A 16,229-nucleotide genomic window follows, 5' to 3' on the forward strand; every position below is an offset into this window, starting at 1 on the left:
GGTGGGTGAGTACTGGGTAGCTTATTTGGGGTTAGAGTTGGGGGGTTCTGCTGGGGTGGGGAGTTTTGCCAATTTGCCCATATCTTACTTTATTTTTTATTTATTTTATTTTATTTATATCCTGCCCTACCTCACCGAGGCGGGCTCAGGGCGGCTCACAACACAAGTCCTTTAGTGAGAGGACTTTTAAAAGTGCAGTGTCCTTTTACTTTTCCTGGATTTGGGTGACTTGGATTTCTTGGGGTTAGGGTGAAGGTATTTTTTGGGGTGATGGTGGTAAAGTTTCTGTATTGTTAAAAGTCAAGGTTTGTTTTACTGAGGATTCTGTGTTTGATTTGTTGCTGCTGTGTTGTGCTGCTGTTGTTCCTTTTCTCTTCTGGTTCTGGTTCTTTGGTGGGGGGGCTGTTTGGCCTAATTTTCATTGTTGAAAAGGTCACTTTTTTAACAGTTGAGTTTGTTGGCCTTTTGTCAGTTATCTGTTTGGATCTATTCACTCTTGCTCTGGGTTTTGCATCCTCCTGTCCTATTGTCCCTTTTCCTGGTTCTGGTTTTGGGGGGGTGTTGTTGACTGATTTGGCCTGAAGTTTTTGTTGGCCTTTTGTCAGTGATCTGTTTGGATCTATTCACTGTTGTTGTGGGTTTTGCATCCTCCTGTTCCATTGTCCCTTTTCCTGGTTCAGGGTTTTTTTGGGGGTGGGTGGGTGGGTGGGGGGTTAAAAGTTAAGTTTCTTTCTGTCACATTTTGGGTTTTTTAAATTACCTCAGGTTGGTGTGGGGGTTTGTTTGTGAGCTGTGTGGGGTGGGTCACTTTCATGTTTTTATAGAGTTATTTTTGGAGTCTGAATGTGCTTTCGGTTAGACTAGGGCCACTAAATAGGCTGCCCCACTAATAAGGGTGTTTTTAGGGATTGTGTTTTTTTGAAATTTAAAAAAAATCCAGTTTAGGGCTTTATCTTCTTTCACAATTCAACTAGGCCAGATAGGGGTGATTTAAAAAGATTTTAGGTTTCTCAGAAAAGGTAGAGTGACTACTAGGACACATCAGGCTCCCTTTTAAAGAGACTAGGGTTGCAGTGCATGTTGCATTCAGCTACTGAAAGCTGGTGCATCCTTAGATTTCCATAGGGTAAACCACAGCTTCTCTCAAGTTATAGTGGACACCTGATTTCTAGTTTGCAAGGAAATCCGGTTTGTCCCAGGATCTAGTTAGGAGAAGTTTAACTAGGAGGATATAACAAGAATTGCCTTCATCTCAAGGTAGCCTTTTAAAAACTGTAGCCAGGTAAAGGCAGGATCACCTAGTCTCCTAAACTTTACCAGACTACTACCCCAACCCAAAGAAGGACAGGTTAGGGACCAAAAAAACCAAACAAGTTTTGGTGGGAGGGTTTTTAAAAAGAAGTCAGGGCACCTGTTGCTTCAGGGTACAGTGCAGTGAGTTAGGTTTGTAAAAAAACCCACTTTCAGTTCAGGTTGTGTGAGACTGGCCAAGGGTGACATGAGTGACAGGCAGCAGAAGAGAGACCCTGGGGGCAAGGCCAAGGAAAAGACTAGAGGGGTGGAGGAAGGGGGAGGACCCAGGTCTCCCCCCCACCTGTGCGTAGGGCCACTCCACAGCCGCCTTCCAGCACTCCGACCTCTGGCTGGAGTGTGATGAAGAAGAAGCCCCGCCTTGGGCCCTTCATCGAGGCTGCTGCTCAGGCAGTCTCTCCTCCAGCTGATGTCGCTTGGCCTCAGCAGCCGGAGGAGGGGCAGCAAGAGCAGCCCTCCTTGGAGATGAGCTTTGGGGACAGTTTTCTGTACAAAAAGATCACCCCAAGGAGGGTGCAGAGTGTTGTGCAGGAGCTAGAGGAGAAGCTGGTTGAGGAGGACCAGCCCACTTCTTCGGTTCCTTCGGGCACCAGCAGTCATTCAGGGGATGGCCAGGAGGGGAGTCTGCATGGGGTGCAGGGGGAAGAGATGCACGAGGTGCCTCCATCTCCACCCACTTCCCCCTGGTAGCCAGCCCCTCCTACCATCCCGAGACACGATGTGTCTGCCCCACACCCCTCACAGGAGGTGGCTTTGGACACCCAAGCTGCCAGTCAGCTTGGGCATCTGTACATCTCCGAAGTCTGGGAGCATTTCCAACTTATGGAGGATCCACGTTATGCGCAGTGCCAACTGTGCAGGGCCCGAATCAGTCGTGAGCGGGACCCTGCCCACCTGACTCTGGGGAGGATGCGGAACCACCTGAGGAAGCATCACCCAGTGGTGCTTCTTAAGGGGGAGAAGCAGGCTGGTGCTGGGGTGCCCAAGCGGCCAACACCACCCAGCCAGGAGGTCTGTCCCATCGTGACTACCTCCAGAGCTCTCCAAGAGAGTTCCATGGCAGTGCAGGGACACCAGCCATCTCTGTCTGAGATGTTTGGTGGGGGTGGCACCTGTGTGCCAAGAGGGGGAATCAGGTATGGCAGGAGGGTGATTGCCTGGAATCTTGCCAGGTCGATCGCCCATGGGCTTCCATTTCCAGTGGTCGAGAATCCTGGGGTGCTAGGGTTGCTCGAGTACCTGGCGCCCTGGTACAAAGTTCCTGCTAGAACCACCATTAGCAGAACCATTGTGCCAGCTGTTTTCAGGGCAACCAGATCTGTGGTGAAGGCGCATTTGTCCTGGGCTGCCGGGGGGACTGTTCATTTCACCTCAGATATCTGGAGCTCCCAACATGTGTTCGAGGGGTATCTCTCCCTGACTGCGCATTGGTGGCAACCCAGAGAGCTGCAGGGTGGGGGTGGCACTGGCAGTAGTGGCAGATAGGGTCAGGGCCACCAGGCCGGCTATCGCTAGGCCTTGCTGCACACCGAAGCTGTCAACACGCCACACATGGCAGACACTCTCACAGCCATTCTCTCACAGCAGTTAAAGGGCTGGGTAGGCAGCGGGGACATCGCCACGGGCTTCGTGGTGACTGATGGTGGCTCCAACATCAAGGCAGCTGTCCAGCATCAGGGCCTACAACTCCTTCCTTGCGTGGCCCACCTTCTCCACCTTGTGGTTAAGGATGCATTGGGCCAAACAAAAAGCCAGGATCGTCGGTATCTAGCCGCGACCCATGAGTACCAACTTCTGCTCCAGAAGTATCGGCACATCACGGGTCACTTCTCACGCAGCAATACGGACTTGTATCTGCTGCGTGAGAAACAGACACTGACAGGCGTGCCAGGGCACCGCCTGATCGGTGACGTCAGCACACGCTGGAACTCCACCTGTGCCATGCTGGAGCGCATGTTGGAGCAGAGAGCAGCCCTGGATGCCTTTGTATCAGAGACGAGGGTCTTTTGGGATGGGAACTGTCTCACCCAAGAGGATTGGGTGGTCATTTCTCAGAGTGTGGAGGTTCTTTTGCCCTTCAAGACCCACACAGAAATGCTCTCGTCTGACACGGCGAGCATCGCACTGGTTGTCCCCATGTCCACATGGCCCGTGAGGACCTGGCCTTGTTTCTAGTGCCAGCTCAAGGCCGTGCAGATGTTCTTCCAGTGGTGCACGCCCTGGTTGTTAGGCTGCAGGAAGGGCTTGAGGCCCACTTTCAGACTTTCACCCAGGATAAGGTCTACATGATGGCGACTATGTTAGACCCGCGCCTTAAGGGCACAGTCGCCGAGCAGGCCAACGAGCTCGATGGCTGGCGACACGAGCTCTCCCAGAAGGTTGAGCATTGCAGAGTCAGGGGGGGCCCAGTGCCGGTAACTGAGGAGAAGAGGGGTGGAAGCAGCTCATCTGCCACTTCCACTGCTGTTCATCCCCAACCTCCCCGGCTAGGCATTGTTTCCTGCCAGACTCATGCCACGAAGAGTCTGAGATGACACTCATCAGGAGGCTCATTGGCCCCTCTGGGAGCGGAGACGGGTGCTGCAATGATGAGGGACTATGTTTCGGAGCCCAACAAGTCGCAGGAAATGTCTCCTTTGGACTACTGGGTCACAAAGGTCTGGCCGGCCCTCTCCTCCGTGGCCAAGGCGTTCCTCTCATGCCCACCGACGAGCGTGCAGAGCGAGCGCGTCTTTTTGCATATGGGCGACATTGTCTGCCCACATTGCAATCGCCTGCAACCCTGGACAGCTGAGCAGTTGGTCTTCCTGAAGGTCAACTTGCCTCTGTTTGGCTCCCTGAACATAGACTTTGAGAGTGAATGAAATGAGCACCTACTTGAGCCTGCATCCTCTCTTGGCCTGCACTTGGAAGGTGGTTGTAAAACGCTCTCCCACTAAACATACACTAGAGTCCAAAGACAGTCCAAAAACTCACTCACAAATTGATTGGCAGTGCACTCTCCCCGCACCCCCCATCCATCCCCAAATCAAAAGTGAATGCTGGTTTAAAATCTGCAAAACAATCCAAATTTCCCCAGTCCGCATCCACACATGCCTAATAATACTGAAAGGGCCATTGCAGCCCCCAGCTGTAACCGACAGCACCCACAGGCCCAGCCAGGATAACCCAGTGTTTTTTTTTCAGTGGCAGGAAGAAGAAAGAGGGAGTGCGCCAGTGATGATGACAGGCAGCCAGCAGCCATACCAATGCTGAAGTCTCTCTAATGGGACAGTGATAGCTGCTGTGTTGCTGGTTGCCTTCCTCTCACACAATCTGTGGCCCTCCCAGCGATCTTCCTCATTTGGGGTGCAACTCTGGCTCGCCTCCTCGTGGTGCACCTTGGGTAACGTAAAAGAGCCTGGACCAGCCAACAATCCATCATTCAAGGTAAGTCTAAATGCTTCTTGCTTTGTGTCAGAAACAGCATGATGTGGAGCTAGGTGTGGTCCAGCACTTCTCTTGTTTGAGAGTTGTCTTGTTTGGGGCAGGGCTGGAGAGCTGGCATCTGTAGATTGTGTGTTCTGTGGCAGGGAAGCTGGCATCTGGATGCGAGACCCAGAACCAGCATGCTTGTTGTGCTTGGCCAGCTCTCCTCACGTTGTTTGGGGCAGGGCTGGAAAGCTGGCATCTGTAGATTGCACATTCTGTGGCAGGGAAGCCGGCATCTGGGTGAGAGACCCAGAACCAGCATTCTTGTTGTGCTTGGCCAGCTCTCCCCGTGTTGTTTGGGGCAGGACTGGAGAGCTGGCATCTGGGCTTGCTGCAGAGCAGACCTTGAGCAGATTGTGTTTTGTGTGTGATATGTTCTGCATTCTAATCCCTATGTACAGCACAGCGCACGCTACAGAGGCGACCAGTGGAACCCCACTGGTCCCCGGATGTAGCTCACTAATACGCACCACCAATCAAGATCTGTGGCGCGAAGTTTAACTGACCAGGATTGGACCTGGCCTCACGGAGGATTGTTCCGGGGCATGTATGTAATCGGGACCCGGCCTGCCACTCTCCCTCTCTTGTGATGTACCCACTAATAAAGTATGTTGCCTTCAACACATCTCGTCACTGAGTACATTACACTGGCGACGAGAATGGGATCTAGCTAGGAGGACTCCCCAAGCAGGAAGTCACTGACCTGGCTGGAGACGAGCAAGGCACGGAGCCGCAAGAGACAGAAGTGCCCGCCGCCGCCATGGCGAACCCGAGTGTAACGACGGGCCATCTTGCTGAGTTCGACCCCGAGAGGTGGGAGACCTACACGGAGCGGGTTGAATGCTACCTATGCGCAAATATGATTACCAACGACAGCTGCACGAGGGACGTACTCCTGAGCGTCTGCGGGGAGGCCACCTTCGAGATCGCCAGAGGTCTCTCGGCCCCGGCGAAGCTCACCGAGAGAACGTATGGGGAGATCGTCAGACTCCTCACCGGGCATTTCTTGCCCCAGCCTTCCATCATCGCCCGCCGATTCCTCTTCCACAAGAGAGATCAAGGGCCCGGAGAAATGGCTGCCGTCTACCTGGCCGCTCTCCGCCAGATCGCAGGGAACTGCAGTTTTGACAAGCAGGAGGAAGCCTTGAGAGACCAATTCATATGGGGCCTCCGAGACTAAAGGCTGCAGCAAAAGCTCTTCACAAAGGAGGAGCTCACCCTTCAACAAGCTTTCAACGAAGCAACCGCGTTTGAAAGAACCACCAAAGCATACAACAACCCGCGAGGAGAAGTCCACCAGGAAGAGATGGAGTCCGGTGACCCAGAGGACGAAGAGGACTTCCAGCTCCGCCGCCAACAAGGAATGGGCTCGAGAGCCCCCATGTGGCAACAAGCCACAGAGAGACCGACCAACAGCAAGTGTGCCAGCTGTGGCGACCCCCACGAGAGACGGGACTGCCCCTATCGCAACATGGACTGCAGGAACTGCGGGAAGGTGGGAAACATAGCGCGGGCTTGCCGGGCCAAGGCAACTCGCAGACGCCAGGCCGCTCACCATGACTCGACCGATGCTCACACAACAGCATCGACCAGCCTGCAGGTAATGAACCTGCCCCTCACCGCCCCCGACAAAGTTAGACTGTCGGTCCTAATCAAGGCCGCTCCATGCAAAATGGAGGTGGACTCGGGCTCCTCCATATCTATAATTTCAGAGGAGACCCTAAGAAAACTGTGCACCCGTCGCCGGCTCCAATTGAGACTGGCTGATTTTATACTGCGGGACTTTCAGAAAAACCCCGTGCACATTTTGGGCTGGGCCACAGTACAGGTAGAGAGGAAGAACTTCAGGGGGCCACTGGACATTCTAGTGGTTAAGCGCCAGCTCACCACATTACTGGGGCTGGCCTGGTTTAGACCGCTAAGTATTCAATTAGTGGGGGTGCAGCAGATGCAAATGAATAACTTCGAGAACGTGTGCCGGGAATTCCCCGAAGTTTTTGATGGGACCCTGGGGAGTTACAAGGGGCTGCCCATCACCTTACCTCTCGATCCCCTTGTTAGACTGATAAGACTGAAGGCCAGGTGAGTTCCATTCGCTCTAAAACCTAAAATAGAAACGGAGCTGGACCGACTCATGGCCCAGGGAGTGCTGGAACCGGTATCCTATGCTGCCTGGGAAACACCCATAGTCACCCCAGTGAAGCCGAACGGGGATATGCGAATATGCGCTGACTACAAGTGCACTATCAATAAAGCGCTACAGGACAACCCATACCCCGTCCCAGTGGTCAGCCATGTCCTGGCGGCCCTAGTGGGTTCCAAGGGTTTTTGGAAAACTAGACCTGTCCCAGGCGTCCCAGCAACTCCAAGTAGATGCCAAGACAGCAGAGGTTCAAACTATTGTGACCCACAGGGGAGCTTTTCGGGTGCGGCGGTTGCAATTTGGGGCTAGTGTAGCTCCGGGGATCTTTCAGAGCATAATGGACTCTCTTCTCAAAGGGATCCCCAGAGTGCAACCGTTCTTTGACGACGTTCTGATCACGGCCCCGGACGCGGAGGAGTTCAGCAGCCGCCTGAGAGAGGTGCTCCGCCGCTTCCAGACGGCGGGCCTGAAAGTAAAAAAGGAAAAGTGTTCACTAGGGGTGCCGAGGGTGGAGTTCTTGGGGTTTGTGGTAGATGCCGAGGGAATCCACCCGACAGAGGACAAGACCAGGGGGATAGTCCACGCCCCGCCCCCCATGTGCAAGGCGGAGCTACAAAGTTTCTTGGGATTATTAAATTTTTACAATTCGTTTTTGCCCAACAAAGCGGCCATTGCGGAACCCCTCCACAGGCTGCTTGATAAACACGCCCCGTGGGTCTGAGGGAAGCTTTTCAGGCAGTCAAAGACCTCCTTGTTTCCAATGCGGTGCTCCACCATTTTGATGAAGCCCTACCATTGATTTTGGCGTGCGATGCTTCCTCGTACGGGGTGGGCGCAGTCCTGGGGCACCAACTTCCAGACAGGAGGTTCCTGTGGCATATTAGTCAAGGACCCTGACTCCCACAGAGCGCAACTACGCTAAGATCGACAAGGAGGCCTTGGCGATTGTGGCGGGTGTGCATAAATTCAACGAATACCTGTATGGTAGGCGCTTCACGATCGCCACGGATCACAAGCCACTCCTGGGCCTCCTCGCCCCAGACCGCCAGACCCCGCAAATTGTATCACAGCAAGTCCTGAGGTGGAACCAGTTCCTAAACTCGTATACATACGCCCTGGTTCACCGCCCGGGCAAGGCCATGGGACACGCTGACGCCCTCAGCCGCCTGTCATTATCCCAGATCCCGCCCTTGCCCACCATGTGATGCTTATGGAGACTCTGCCCGAGTGGCCCCTCTACGCCGCTGAGGTGGCTCGGGCCACGGGGAGGGACCGTCTACTCGCACGTGTTTTGGACTGGGTGGGAAGGGGATGGCCCGAGGGCAAGCTGAACCAAGAATTCAGGGCGTTCGCATCGCGCAGAGATGAGATGTCCACACACAAGGGGTGCATACTCTGGGGTAGCAGGGTGGTGGTCCCCCCCCTCACTGCGGAAGCAAGTGTTAGAGGCTTTACACGAAACACACCCGGGGATAGTGTGGATGAAAGCCCTGGCACGCAGTTACGTATGGTGGCCGGGTATGGATGACGAGATAGAGGGGTAGGTGAGAAGGTGCCAACCCTGCCAAAAGTCCCGACCCGATCCGCCTAGCCCCCCCGTCCACCGCTGGGAGTCCAACAGGAGGCCGTGGTCCCGGCTTCACTTAGATTTTGCGGGGCTATACCAGTGCCAGATATTCTTCATCTTGGTTGATGCATACACCAAGTGGTTAGAGGTGATCCCCGTAGCCTTCACCTCCACAGCAGCAGCGGTCCGAGCCTTGCGAAGGGTCTTTTGCACACACGGAATCCCCAATACCCTCGTCACAGACAATGGGACCGCTTTCACTTCCCGGGAATTCCGGGATTTCTTGAATAGATATCTCATTCAACACAGGTCCACCCCCTTCCATCCGGCCACCAATGGCCAGGCTGAGCGCATGTTGCGCACCACCAAAGAGGCCCTGGGGCATATTGTACAGGGCGACTGGGACCACCGCCTGGCAGCCTTCTTATTTGACTACTGAATCACCCCCAACCCCGTCACCAGGTCAAGACCTGCCGAATTACTAATGGGGAGGAAATTGATCACGAGGTTAGATCGGCTCCATCCCGACTGGGCCACTGACCTCCGCAGTTCCCCCGAAACCAGGGAAGCCGCCAGGGGGTTCTTCCCAGGGGACCCGGTGTATGCTAAGAACTTCGCAAGCGGCCTGGAGTGGTTAGCCGCCCGGGTGCTGCGCGTGACCGGGTCCCGCTCATACGAGATCTTGACAGAGGGGGGCCAGGTCTCAGGAGGCATATCGATCAGTTGCGCCGTCGCACTTTGCCAGAGGAAGCGGGGAAGAACTGACAGCAACACCCCCGGAAAATACCCTGCCAATGCCGGCCGTGCCGACTGCACGGGCGGAAGAGCACCACAGCAGCGGAAGCGACCACACCAGAGAAGAGTCTCCGGACGAGCAACAAGCGACGGCCAGTCAGTGTCCAGCAACACCTTATCAGGGGAAACCGCTGCCCCGCCAGCCGCAGCGGCCGCACCGACTCCCCAAGCAATCCCGAGGAGGTTGACCAGGGAACGCTGGGCACTGGCGTACTTGAAAGACTATGTGTCCTGAACTAGGGGGGGAGGAGTGTTATGTCCTGCATTCTAATCCCTATGTACAGCACAGCGCACGCTACAGAGGCGACCAGTGGAACCCCACTGGTCCCCGGATGTAGCTCGCTAATATGCACCGCCAATCAAGATCTGTGGCGGGAAGTTTAACTGACCAGGATTGGACCTGGCCTCACGGAGGGTTGTTCCGGGGCATGTATATAATTGGGATCCAGCCCGCCATTCTCCCTCTTGTGATGTACCCGCTAATAAAGTATGTTGCCTTCAACACGTCTCGTCACTGAGTACATTACAGTGTCGCAGTGACATTGGCAACTGGGTTTATATTGGTTCCAGGCCAGCAGGATTCATAGAGTAGATAGATGGATGTAGTGCATTTGGGTCCTATGGAGATTCTCTGGTGTGAAGTTAGGTTTGGCTTTGGGTGCCCCAGAAACTGGACCACCTGGTCCAATTTTTTTTTTTTGGCCTTGTGGGTTTTGTGTGGGACAGTGCCCTGAAGCTGCACAGCAGTTTGGGGGGGGGGGTCTCCTCAAAATCCCCTGTTCCCCAGAGCCACTTTTCCCACGACAATTACAGTGGGGGAAGTGGCTCTAATTGGTTTTTTCTCACCATTGGGAACAGTGTTCCTTTTGGGGTGCCCATAGATGGGTGCAGTCTTTTTGGGCCAGGGGGGTTGTATGCGGGGGAGTCCCCTGAAGCTGCCCTACAGTTTTGGGGCCTCTCCCTCAAACCCCCTTCTGGCCAGAGCCACTTTCCCCACAACAATTATAGTGGAGGAAGTGGCTAGTTGGGCTTTCCCCAGCATTGGTGGCAATGGGCCTTTTGGAGAGCCCAAAGACAGGGACCCCCTGGCCCAATCTTTTTGGGACTTGGGGGTTTTGTAGGGGAGCGTCCCCTGCGAGCTCTCTGCAGTTTTGGGGGCTCTCCCTCAAACCCCCTGCCTCACAGTAGCCTCTAATTATGCCCTATGTTGCCATTGATTTCAATGGCCCATAGGGTATAATGGTGGGATAGGGGCACCCTCTTTGGGTGCCCCTAGAATGGGACCCCATGGCCCAATCTTTTTGGGACTTGGGGGGTTTGTAGGGGTGAGTCCCCTGCAAATTTGGGGGCTCTCCCTCAAACCCCCTCCAGGCCGCTTCCAATATGCCCTATTTTGCCATCGATTTCAATGGCCATAGGGTATAATGGGGCTATATATTAGGAAATCGCCGTGCATCTACTGTATATGCGGCTATTTTGATTACCGGTATTCGGAAATACACAGTATTCCGAATTTTTTGGCCCTGTGTATTTCTGAATCCGTGTAAATCCGAATTTTTTTTTTTGCACAAACCTAGCTGGGAGACGATGCCACGGAAACTGCCGATCGAACCACGTCCCTTTCAGCAGTTAGGGAAGGTGGTGAGGTATGAGACTCAGAGTCATGGGGCATTACAGGGCGCAGAGAAGACTCCAAAAGGTGGCTTTTGAGTTGAACAGCCTGGTTCTTTTTGGCTTGCTTTCCAAAATGGCTGCAGTCGACTCTGTGGGCTTCCCCCAAACAAAATAAGCAAAGAGAGTGTCCGTCAGTAGACGGGATTTTGGCCCCACACCGAATACACTTTTTGAAGGTTGTTTTGCTGTCCTCCCCTTCCATACGCTTGGAGGGGGGGCAGTAAAATGGAAAGTAAAGTTCTTTTTTTTTTTTAGATAGACGACGAGGAAAATTGGTAACGATACCAGTCGAAGACGAGGAAGAAGAGGCCTGAAGAAGAATCGAGGAGACGCAGTGAGGTAGGTGTATTCCGGTCGGCGGTTAAGAAGAAACTGGGTGGGTGGAGCGCCTTCCCCATTCTAGGCATGTGCAGTGGATGCCTGCTCCCCAGACCGAGAGCGAATGTGCACCAAAATAAAACGCCTGAGGCTAGCTTTGAATTCTCTGAGGTTGGGTTCATTTCCTGGTGGAAAACCCATGTGTGGGACCGCAGAGACAACGATGAAGATCAAAAGTTTCTTCCCACCCTGAACACCGGTTTACCACTGGCATGGAGCATGTTCTGCTTTACTCCAATATCATCCTTGAGCATGCATCTTTAACCTTCTCCCATACGAATAAAACTGAGAAAAACTAATGGGTTGTGCTTGAGGTCAATGTAGTGAGAAAGAGCCAGGGTGGCAATGTGTCTCCCCATGCATAGTACATTAGAGACACACTACAACTGCCCCTTGGAATCTCTGCAATGCACAGGCCCTCCTTCCATACACACTTAACTGGTCATCACCACAGGCAAAGACAGGTTGCTTACCTGTAACTGTAGATCTTCGAGTGGTCATCTGTGCATTCACACCCATGGGATAGTGCACCTGCACCGATCCCCGAATCGGTACCTGAAAAAGCCCGGGATCTTTCCGCGCTCGGCGCCAATGGGCATGCGCAGGCGTTCCAATGCACATGCTCACTGGCGCCAGCGCGGGGATCCCGCCAGTTCCTTCCTGACCGCTGGAAGCCCCTACTGGAGGGAGACCGTCAGCAGTGGGGAAGGAGGGAGGGTAGTGTGAATGCAGTGATGACCACTCGAAGATCTGCAGTTACAGGTAAGCAACCTGTCTATCTTCTTCATGGTCTCTGTGCTTCACACCCATGGGAGATTAGCAAGCCAAGCATACCTGGAGGCAGGAAGACGGTCAACCGGAAGAAACAGCTTGCAGCACCGCAGTTCCCAACCGAGTCCTCTGCTGAGCATACACGTCCAGCGCTTCATGAAGGCATGCGGAGACGACCAGGTAGCCGCTTTGCAGACATCGGAAAGGGACACACCTCTCAGGAACGCCACCGAAGTGGCCGTTGCTCTTGTGGAGTGTCCACGAACAGGCCCAGGTAAAGGCTTCTTCACCAGCAAATAACAGAGTTTAATCATCTCAGTAAGCCACTTTGAGAGCCTCTGAGACGAAATCCTGGAGCCTAACTTGGGAGCAGCATATGAAACAAAAAGCTGCTTGTCCTTCCGAAAAACCCTTGAACGATTCAAATAAAACAGTAAGGCACGCTTAACGTCCAGAGCATGCAACCTATGTTCCTCATCCGAGGAAGGGCTAGGGTAAAAAGTGGGCAACCAAACTTCTAAATTGAGGTGGAACTGGGAGACCCACCTTTGGAAGAAAACTAATGTCTGGAGCCATAGAAACCCCAGCCTCTCTAAAAACAAGATAAGGGTAATCACAACGCATCACCGTGAGCTCCCCAACACGTCGTGCTGATGTGATGGCAACCAAAAATGCAGTCTTCTGTGACAAGAGCTGCAAAGAGCATGTGGGCATTGGCTCAAAGGGACAACGGGTTAGTATGTCCAGCACCAAAGTCAAGTCCCATAACTGCGGGGGCGATCTCGATGGTGGGTGCAGCCTAAACAATCCCTTCAAAAATTTCTTGGACTGAGGGTGTGCAAAAACGGAGTACCCCTCCACCGGATCATGGAAGGCAGATAATGCTGCCAAATAAACTTTGATGGAGGAGAAAACCAGACCTGCATCCACTAGGGACAACAAAAACTCAAAAATGGCTGACAATCCCGCCTTACTAGGCGAGACTGAAGGGTCAACCAAAAACTTAGTAAACTTCCGCCACTTCCTGTCATAGGAAGCACGGGTGGACGGCTTTCTACTGTTCAGAAGAACTTGCTGGACCTTGTCAGAGAACCCTACAGGTCGATGAGCCACGCTGTCAGCTTCAGGTGCGGTACGTTGTGATGGAGAACATACCCTCCCTGAGCTGACAGAAGATCCGGCTCTGCTGGGAACTGGTAGAAGACCCCACCCCCGACAGTTGGAGCAGGATCAAGAACCAGTTCTGGCGGGGCCATCAAGGAGTCACCAGGATACAGCGTGGTCTCTCCCTTGCAATTTTGTAGACTACCTTCGTTAACAAAGGCAGAGGTAGGAACATGTAGAGGAACCAACCCTCCCACGGAAGCAGGAGTCCGTCTCCCAGAGAGGTCAGGTCTGCCCCCCCCCCCGGAGCAGAACATGGGGCACTTTGTGTTCTCTGCAGTGGCGAAGACATCCAGCTGCGGGTACCCCCACCGCTGAAATACTGGCTTCAGGAAGCGCCACTGCAATTCCCACTCGTGTGGGAAAGCCCCCCCCCCGCTGAGGGAGTCCGCCTGGATGTTGAGGACCCCCAGAAGGTGTGCCGCCTTTACAAAGATGTCGTACTGCAGACACTCCGACCAGAGATCCATCGCCAGTGCACAGAGCCGACGAGACACTGTTCCACCCTGCCTGTTGATGTAGCACAGGGCAGTGGTATTGTCCGTGAGCAGTGCTACAGTCTTCCCCGCCACCAGAGGGCGGAAAGAACGCAGGGCAAAGTGAACCGCCAGAAGTTCCAGATAGTTTATATGGAACTGGGTCAGTTTTGGCGGCCACTGGCCCCCCACACACAAACCTTCTATGTGGGGCCCCCAGCCCCACAAAGAAGCGTCTGTGGTGATGGTCACAGCAGGAGTTGGAAGGTGGAAAGGAGCCCCTTGGCAGATGTTATCCTCCGACTCCCACCACCGTAGTGTTTAAAGCGTCTCGGATGGAATGTTGAACCTCTTCCGAGGTGAGTCTCTGAGCGGACGAAACTGGCGAAGAAACCACAACTTTAGGCCTCTCATCCTCAGTTTCGCGAATAGAAACATGCTTGTTGTCGCCGCCATCAGCCCCAGCATCTGCTGTAGCTGCTGCGCTGTGCCCCACTTTCGCCTTTGAAGCAGCTGAACCACTGACAATGTCCTTTGTCCTCTGCGAAGGCAGAAATGCACGATGTTGATTTGTATCCAGCAAAGCTCCTATGAACTGCACTGTCCTTGACAGAGTGAGATGGGATTTCTCCAGATTGACCTGCAACCCTAGGGTGTCGAGAAGACGCAGAGTGATGGCAATGTGATCTGACAAAATTTCCCTCAACTTCGCCACAAGGAGCCAGTCGTCGATGTATGGGAAAACAACAACTCCTTGGAGGCGAAGATGGGCAGCCACAATGCTCATCATCTTCGTAAACACCCGAGGTGCAGTAGACAGGCCGAACGGAAGGGCTTTGAACTGGAAGTGCTGGGAACCCACTGCAAACCTGAGGAAATGTCTGAACGCCGGGTGGATGCTGACATGGAAGTAGGCATCCTTGAGATCTAGAGTTGCCATCCAGTCCCCTTGATTGATGAGGGGCAGGATTGTCTGCAGCGTGGACATTCTGAACTTCTGGTACAGAATAAATTTGTTCAGATTCCGAAGATCCATAATTGGTCTTAAGCCCCTGTCCCTCTTGGGAACCAGGAAGTAGCGAGAGTAAAAACCTCCCGTCCTGGCCTCCAATGGAACTTTCTCTATGGATTGTTTCTCTAAGAGGTTGTTCACCTCCGCCAGCAGAGGTGGGGAAGGGGGAGTGGTGATCACCAGGGGTTGATTCGGGATCTGAACAAACTCTATTTTGTAGCCCTCTTTTATGATGGACAGAGCCCACCTGTCCAAGGAGATCAACTCCCAGGCAGGCAGGAAAGGGCTAAGGTGGATAGACGAACCAGTAGGGATGACGATGCATGCCACAGGAAAGTCAAAGGCCCTGCTTCTGAGGGCGGGCACCCTTGGACTTGCTCGTGGACTGCAAACCGTAGCGGTTCCTGTTGTTGCCCGAGTACGATGGCCTGTCGGGCTGAGTGGAGCGAGAACTTCTGGTAGGGCTTCTTGGCCCAAGGTTTATGCCACTGCTTGGTCCTGGGAGCTCTAGATGTGGCATGCACACCCAGGTTCCTGGAGGTCTTGAGGCTTTTATCGAACTCCTGCAGTGCAGTGTCCGTAGTAGCACTGAAGAGGCCATCTCCCTCAAAAGGCAAGTCCTCGACAAATGCCTTGGTGTCTTGTTGCAGGGCAGTCAATCTCAGCCAGGAGTGACGGCGGATACACACAGCAGACGTGATGGCATTAGCCGACACATCTACCATGTGCTTTGCTGCAGCCAGTTGTTGCTTGGCCACAGCAAAGCCTTCCTTCTGCAACTTTCTAGCAGCAGCCTTCTTATCCTCACTCAGGGAGGAAAGGAAAGGGGTGAGCTGTTCCCAAACAGAGTATTGGTATCTAGCCATGCAGGCTGCATAGTTAGATACCTTTACTCTGAGGGCCCCTGCGGAATAAACCTTCCTTCCCATACCATCGAGCTTCTTCCCCTCCTTATCCGGTGGGGAGGAGTGGACCTTGTGAGCCTTGGACGAGGACGAGATGACAACTGAGTTTGGTTTCGGATGGTTGAAAAGGAACTCAGCCCCCGTCTCCTGGACCCTGTACATGTGGTCCAGCCCTCTGGAAGATACCGGTGTTGTGGATGGCTTCTTCCAGGGTTCCTTGATTGCCTGCAAAATCACCTTGGTGACCGGTAAGGCGATAACAGTGGATGTGTCCCTCTGCATAATGTCGAAGACGTTGTCGTCCATGACAGGTTGTGGCTGAGTCACCGACAGAGAGAGGGAGGCAGCCATTCTCCTCACTAGGTCCCCATAAGACTTCAGATCCTCCAACGGTGAAATCGGAAGATCTTCGGCCGTCTGGGAAACTGGCGAGGGCTCCAAGGCACCCTCTTGGACGTCACTCTCCTATTCCAACGAGGAGGACTCCTGATGAGCGGAGTGCTCCGACAGGATCGGTGTCAATTCCCGCAGTGGTGACCGAATCGGTGTCGATTGCCGTCGA

General features: G+C 53.7%; 1 protein-coding gene across 5 annotated transcripts in view; it reads right to left on the minus strand.

Moving 5' to 3' along the window:
* TRERF1 (transcriptional regulating factor 1) overlaps positions 1-16,229 on the minus strand; it is a 153,698-nt gene that overhangs the window by 42,574 nt on the left and 94,895 nt on the right. The window lies entirely within an intron of this gene.

The sequence above is a fragment of the Heteronotia binoei genome, chromosome 1 (assembly GCF_032191835.1).
Source record: "Heteronotia binoei isolate CCM8104 ecotype False Entrance Well chromosome 1, APGP_CSIRO_Hbin_v1, whole genome shotgun sequence".
Taxonomy (NCBI): Eukaryota; Metazoa; Chordata; class Lepidosauria; order Squamata; family Gekkonidae; genus Heteronotia; species Heteronotia binoei.